Below are 7,648 nucleotides of genomic sequence, written 5' to 3' on the forward strand. Positions count from 1 at the left end.
ATTTACAATTTTTACAATTCTGCAATTTATTTTCAGTCATTTACTTCCAATCCTTTAATCCTAGCATTTACTTTTCTGTTATTTACATTCTCGCCATTTTATTTTCTGCAACTCTCAACCAAAATTCTGGATTCGCATAATCTTCTAATTATCCGAAGAATTGCAACATCTCCTAAGCCCAATGAACTCCCCATCTCTGATCTTACCCATTCTCTTTAATTTCTGCCATTTATTTTTATGAGCAAATCCCCCATTCCCATTTACAATTCTGCAATTTATTTTCAGTCATTTACTTCCAATCCTTTAATCCTAGCATTTACTTTTCTGTTATTTACATTCTCGCCATTTTATTTTCTGCAACTCTCAACCAAAATTCTGGATTCGCATAACTAGAACATTCTTCTAATTAAAGTTGCTTGATCAATCAATCCCTGTGGGATTCAACCTCACTCTATTGTGAGTTTTTACTTGACGACAAATTCGGTACACTTGCCAAAGGGAGATTTGTTATGAGACAAGTTTTCTGTGCATCAGATGACATCCAGGTCCCCGGCAACGGCGCCAATGTTCCGAGGGTTACCTGAAGCTATAGGTTGATCTCGGACGAGATCCTCAGTGGTGGTCGAAACCGATGTGTCCGGCTGGTGAATCGAGGCCGGAGCTGGTACGCCCGACTTGTTTGGACTTGGACGTGCTGCTGATCCTCTGTCACCGAAGGGTGGGGGTACCTGCAAGAGACTCCGATGCTTAAGTTAGCATGGGTATTAAACAGGTGTTATGTAGAATCAGAGTATGAGTTATACCTATGTGCTCCAGTGTATTTAAGTTGAATGCCAGTTTATTTGGTATTAAAACTTGGGAGGATGAACCCCCCTTGTTCACCAATGAACTAAGTGCATTGATAAGGAAGACATTGCCTCAGAAGAAACCGGATCCCAGAAAGTTCTTCATACCTTATACCATAGGCACCATGACCTTTGAGAAGGCTCTGTGTGATCTTGGGTCAGGGATAAACCTCATGCCACTCTCTGTAATAGAGAAACTGGGAATCTATGAGGTACAAGCTGCAAGAATCTCACTAGAGATGGCAGATAAATCAATGAAACGGGCTTATGAATTAGTAGAGGACTTGTTAGTAAAGGTTAAAGGCCTTTACATCCCTGCTGATTTCATAATCCTAGACACTGGGAATGATGGGGATGAATCCATCATCCTTGGAAGACCCTTCCTCACCACAGCAAAAACTGTGATTGATGTGGACAGAGGAGAGTCGGTCCTTCAACTAAATGAGGACTACCTTGTATTTAAGACTCAAGGTTCTCCTTCTATAACCATAGAGAGAAAGCATGAAAAGCTTCTCTCACTGCAGAGTCAACCAAAGCCCACACAGTCAAACTCTAAGTTTGGTGTTGGGAGGCCACAACTAAACTCTAAGTTTGGTGTTGAACCCCCACATTCAAACTCTAAGTTTGGTGTTGGGAGGTCCCAACAATGCTCTGAACATCTGTGAGGCTCCATGAGAGCTCACTGTCAAGCTATTGACATTAAAGAAGCGCTTGTTAGGAGGTAACCCAATGTTATTTAATTATATCTATTTATTTTCCATTATTATTTTGTGTTTTCTTTAGGTTGATGATCATGTGAAGTCACAAAAACAACTGAAAAATCAAAAATAAAATGAAAAACAGTATTGAAAATAGCTCACCCTGGAGGAAGAGCTTACTGGCGTTTAAATGCCAGTAAGGAGCATCAAACTGGCGTTTAACGCCAGAACAGAGCATGGAGTTGGCATTTAACGCCAGAAACAAGTAGCAAGCTGGCGTTTAATGCCAGACATGCATTCTAAGGGCGTTTGTACGCCTAAATGGAGGGATGCTAAGTCCTTGACCCCTCTGGATCTGTGGACCCCACAGGATCCCTACCTACCCCACCTCTTCTTCTCTCCTTTTCACACCTTTTCATAACTTTCTTCCCCAAATACCTTCACAAATCACCTCCATACCTCTTCCCCAAATACCCTTAACCACTCACATCCATCCACTCTTCCCCATAAACCCCACCTACCTCCAAAATTCAAATTCTTTTCCCTCCTAAACCCAACCCTAATGGCCGAAACCTACCCTTCCCCCACCCCTATATAAATCCCTCAACACTACTCCATTTTCACACATTACAACCACCACTTCTCCCCCTTGGCCGAATACACTCTCTCCCTCCATCTCCTTCATTTTCTTCTTCTTCTACTACTTTCTTTCTTCTTTTACTTGAGGACGAGCAAACCTTTTAATTTTGGTGTGGTAAAAGCATTGCTTTTTGTTTTTCCATAACCATCAATGGCACCTAAGGCCAGAGAAACCTCAAGAAAGAGGAAAGGGATGGCAATTGCTTCCACCTCTGAGTCATGGTAGATGGAGAGATTCATCTCAAAGGTCTATCAAGACCACTTCTATGAAGTTGTGGCCAAGAAGAAGGTGATCCCTGAGGTCCCTTTTAAGCTAAAAAAGAGCGAGTATCCGGATATCCGACAAGAGATTAGAAGAAGAGGATGGGAAATTCTCTCTAATCGTATTCAATAAGTCGGAATCTTAATAGTTCAAGAGTTCTATGCAAACGCATGGATCACTAGGAACCATGATCAAAGTATAAACCCAAACCCAAAGAACTGGCTTACAATGGTTTGGGAGAAATACTTAGATTTCAGTCCGAAAATTGTAAGGTTGGCGTTCAACTTGCCAATGATCCAAGAAAACGCATGCCCCTACACTAGAAGGGTCAACTTTGATCAAAGGTTGGACCAAGTCCTCATGGACATATGTGTGGAGGGAGCTCAATGGAAAGTTGACTCAAGAGGCAAGCCGGTTCAATTGAGAAGACCGGACCATAAGCCTGTAGCTAGAGGATGGTTGGAGTTCATCCAACGCTCAATTATTCTTACTAGCAACCGGTCTGAAGTTACTGTAGACCGGGCCATCATGATCCATAGTATCATGATTGGGGAGGAAGTGGATGTTTATGAGATTATACCTCAAGAACTCTATAAGGTGGCTGACAAGTCCTCCACTTTGGCAAGGTTAGCCTTTCCTCACCTTATTTGCCACCTCTGCAATTCGGCTGGAATTGACATAGAGGGAGATATCCTCATTGATGAGGACAAGCCTATCACTAAGAAAAGGATGGAGCAAACAAGAGATCATGGACCTCAACAAGAGCATGAGGAAATTCCTCACCATGAAATCCCTGAGATGCCTCAAGGGATGCACTTTCCTCCACAAAACTATTGGGAGCAAATCAACACCTCCCTAGGAGAATTAAGTTCCAAGATGGGATAACTAAGGATGGAACACCAAGAGCACTCCATCATTCTCAATGAGATTAGAGAAGATCAAAGAGCTATGAGGGAGGAGCAACAAAGACAAGGAAGAGACATAGAGGAGCTCAAGAGCACCATTGGTTCTTCAAGAAGAGGAAGACGCCACCCTCACTAAGGTGGAACCGTTCCTTAATCTCCTTGTTCTTATTTTCCTGTTTTTCGGTTCTTGAGCCTTATATTTTATTTATGTTTGTGTCTTTACTATATGATCATTAGTGTTTAAGTGTCTATGTCTTAAAGCTATGAATGTCCTATGAATCCATCACCTTTCTTAAATGAAAAATGCTTTTAATCACAAAAGAACAAGAAGTACATGATTTCGAATTCATCCTTGAAACTAGTTCAATTATTTTGATGTGGTGACAATACTTTTTGTTTTCTGAATGAATGCTTGAACAGTGCATATGTCTTTTGAATTTGATGTTTATGAATGTTAAAATTGTTGGATCTTGAAAGAATGATGAAAAAGGAGAAATATTATTTGATGATCTGAAAAATCATAAAAATGATTCTTGAAGCAAGAAAAAGCAGTAAATAGAGAAAAGCTTGCGAAAAAAAAAGAAAAAAAAAGCAAGCAGAAAAAGCCAATAGCCCTTAAAACCAAAAGGCAAGGGTAAAGGGGATCCAAGGCTTTGAGCATCAGTGGATAGGAAGGCCCAAAGGAATAAAATCCTGGCCTAAGCGGCTAAACCAAGCTGACCCTAACCATATGCTTGTGGTGTGAAGGTGTCAAGTCAAAAGCTTGAGACTGAGCGGTTAAAGTCGAGGTCCAAAGCAAAAACAGAGTGTGCTTAAGAACCCTGGACACCTCTAATTGGGGACTTTAGCAAAGCTGAGTCACAATCTGAAAAGGTTTACCCAATTATGTGTCTGTGGCATTTATGTATTCGGTGGTAATACTGGAAAAAAAAGTGCTTAGAGCCACGGCCGAGACTCATAAAGTAGCTGTGTTCAAGAATCAACATACTGAACTAGGAGAATCAATAACACTATCTAAATTCTGAGTTCCTATAGATGCCAATCATTCTGAACTTCAAGGGATAAAGTGAGATGCCAAAACTGTTCAGAGGCAAAAAGCTAAGTTTCATTGATATATTGGAATTTATAGTATATTCTCTTCTTTTTATCCTATTTGACTTTCAGTTGCTTGGGGACAACCAACAATTTAAGTTTGGTGTTGTGATGAGCGGATAATTTATACGCTTTTTGGAATTATTTTTACATAGTTTTTAGTATGATTTGATTAGTTTTTAGTATATTTTTATTAGTTTTTAATTAAAAATCACATTTCTGTACTTTACTAGGAGTTTGTGTATTTTTCTGTGATTTCAGGTATTTTCTGATTGAAATTGAAGGACTTGAGCAAAAATCTGATTCAGAGGCTGAAGAAGGACTGCAGATGCTATTGGATTCTGACCTCCCTGCACTCAAAGTGGATTTTCTAGACCTACAGAAACCCAAATGGTGCCATCTCAATTGCGTTGGAAAGTAGACATCCAGGGCTTTCCAGCAAAATATAATAGTTTATATTTTGCCCAAGTTTAGTTGACACAAACTGGCGTTTAACGCCAGCTTTCTGCCCTATTCTGGCGTTAAACGCCAGAAACAAGTTGCAAAGCAGAGTTAAACACCAGAAACAAGTTATAAACTGGCGTTCAACTCCAAGGTAGACTTCTACACGTAAATGCTTCAATGCTCAGCCCAAGCACACACCAAGTGGGTCCAGAAGTGGATTTCTACATCATTTACTCATTTCTGTAAACTCTAGTAACTAGTTTAGTATAAATAAGACTTTTTACTATTGTATTAAGAGTCTTTTGACCACCTTTAGGGTCTTGGTTATTCTGGTTCCCTCTCTGGGGCCGAAGCCAATGAACACTATTATCACTTATGTATTTTCAACGGTGGAGTTTCTACACACCATAGATTAAGGTGTGGAGCTCTGCTGTTCCTCATGAATTAATGCAAAGTACTATTGTTTTTCTATTCAACTCAAGCCTATTTCTTCTCTAAGATATTCATTCGCACACAAGAACATGATGAATGTGATGATTATGTGACGGTCATCACCATTCTCACCTATGAACGCGTGCCTGACAAACACTTCTGTTCTACATGAAAACAAGCTTGAATGCATATCTCTTAGCCTCCTGATCTACGATCAGAGTCTTCGTGGTATAGGCTAGAATTATTGGCGGCCATTCTTGAGATCCGGAAAGTCTAAACCTTGTCTGTGGTATTCCGAGATGGATCTGGGAAGGGATGGCTGTGACGAGCTTCAAACTCGCGAGTGCTGGGCGTAGTGACAGACAGAAAAGGATTACGGAATCCTATTCTAGCATGATCGAGAACCGACAGATGATTAGCCGTGCGGTGACAGCGCATTTAGACCATTTTCACTGAGAGGACGGGATGTAGCCATTGACAACGGTGATGCCCAACATACAGCTTGCCATGGAAAGGAGTATGAAGGATTGGATGAAGGCAGTAGGAAAGCAGAGATTCAGAAGGAACAAAGCATCTCCATACGCTTATCTGAAATTCTCACCAATGAATTACATAAGTATCTCTATCTTTATTTTATGTTTTGTTTATCTTTTAATTATTAAAACTCTATAACCATTTGAATCCGCCTGACTGAGATTTACAAAGTGACCATAGCTTGCTTCAAGCCAACAATCTCCGTGGGATCGACCCTTACTCATGTAAGGTTTATTACTTGGACGACCCAGTGCACTTGCTGGTTAGTTGTGCGAAGTTGTGAAAAGAACTCAGATTATGAACGTGCGTATTAAGTTTTTGGCGCCATTACCAAGGAATGAACAATCACGATTTCGTGCACCAGAAGCCCTCGTGTTGCACCTCTTTTTTTTTACGTCGTGCTAACCCTCGTTGTTTAAACGACGCTATCTTGAATAGTTTAGCTAAAGCGAGCCTTAATGACCTAATTTCCGACAGGCCCCCAAAGGCCCAACAGGGCTTCGCAGCTCGACTTACCTTACGTTGCGACACATGCTTATGATAATTGTGTGTGCATACTTTAATAGGTACGATCATACCAGCACTAATGCACCGGATCCCATCAGAACTCCACAGTTAGGCGTGCTTAGGCGAGAGTACTACTTCAATGGTGACCTCTTGGAAGTCCTCGTGTTACACCTCTTTTTTTTTTTACGTCGTGCTAACCCTCGTTGAATAAAACGACGCTATCTTGAATAGTTTAGCTAAAGCGAGCCTTAATGACCTAATTTCCGGCAGGCCCCCACGGGCCCCACAGGGCTTCGCAGCTCGACTTACCCTACGTCGCGACACATGCCTATGATAATTGTGTGTGCATACTTTAATAGGTGTGATCATACTAGCACTAATGCACCGGATCCCATCAGAACTCCACAGTTAAGCATGTCTGGACGAAAGTAGTACTAGGATGGGTGACCTCCTGGGAAGTCCTTGTGTTGCACCTCTTTAATTTTTTTTTACGTCATGCTTACCCTCGTTCTTTAAACAACGCTATCTTGAATAGTTTAGCTAAAGCGAGCCGTAATGAACTAATTTTCGGCAGGCTCCCACGAGCCCGCAGGGCTTCGCAGCTCGACTTACCCTACATCGTGAGACATGCTTATGATAATTGTGTGCGTATACTTTAATAGATGCGATTATACCAGCACTAATGCACCGGATCCCATCAGAACTCCGCAGTTAAGCGTGCTTGGGCGAGAGTAGTACAAGGATGGGTGACCTCCTGCGAAGTCCTCGTGTTGCACCCCTTTTTTTTACGCCGTGCCTTCCCGCATTTTTTAAACGACGCTATCTCGAATAGTTTAGCTAAAGCGAGCCTTATGAACTGATTTTCGGCAAGTTCCGATGCACCCCACAGGGCTTCGCAGCTCGACTTACCCTACGTCGCGACACATGCTTATGATAATTGTGTGCGCATACTTTAATAGGTGCAATCATACCAGCACTAATGCACCAGATCCCATCATAACTCCGCAGTTAAGCGTGCTTAGGCGAGAGTAGTACTAGGTTGGGTGATGTGTTGCACCCTTTTTTTTACGTCGTGGTTACCCCCGTTGTTTAAACGATGCTATCTTGAATAGTTTAGCTAAAGCGAGCCTTAACGACCTGATTTTTGGCAGGCTCCCACGGGCCCCGTAGGGCTTCGTAGCTCGACTTACCCTACGTTGCGACACATGCTTACGATAATTGTGTGTGCATACTTTAATAGGTGCGATCATACCGGCACTAATGCAACGGATCCCATCAGTACTCCGTAGT

This window comes from Arachis ipaensis, chromosome B06, assembly GCF_000816755.2.
Source record: "Arachis ipaensis cultivar K30076 chromosome B06, Araip1.1, whole genome shotgun sequence".
Taxonomy (NCBI): domain Eukaryota; kingdom Viridiplantae; phylum Streptophyta; class Magnoliopsida; order Fabales; family Fabaceae; genus Arachis; species Arachis ipaensis.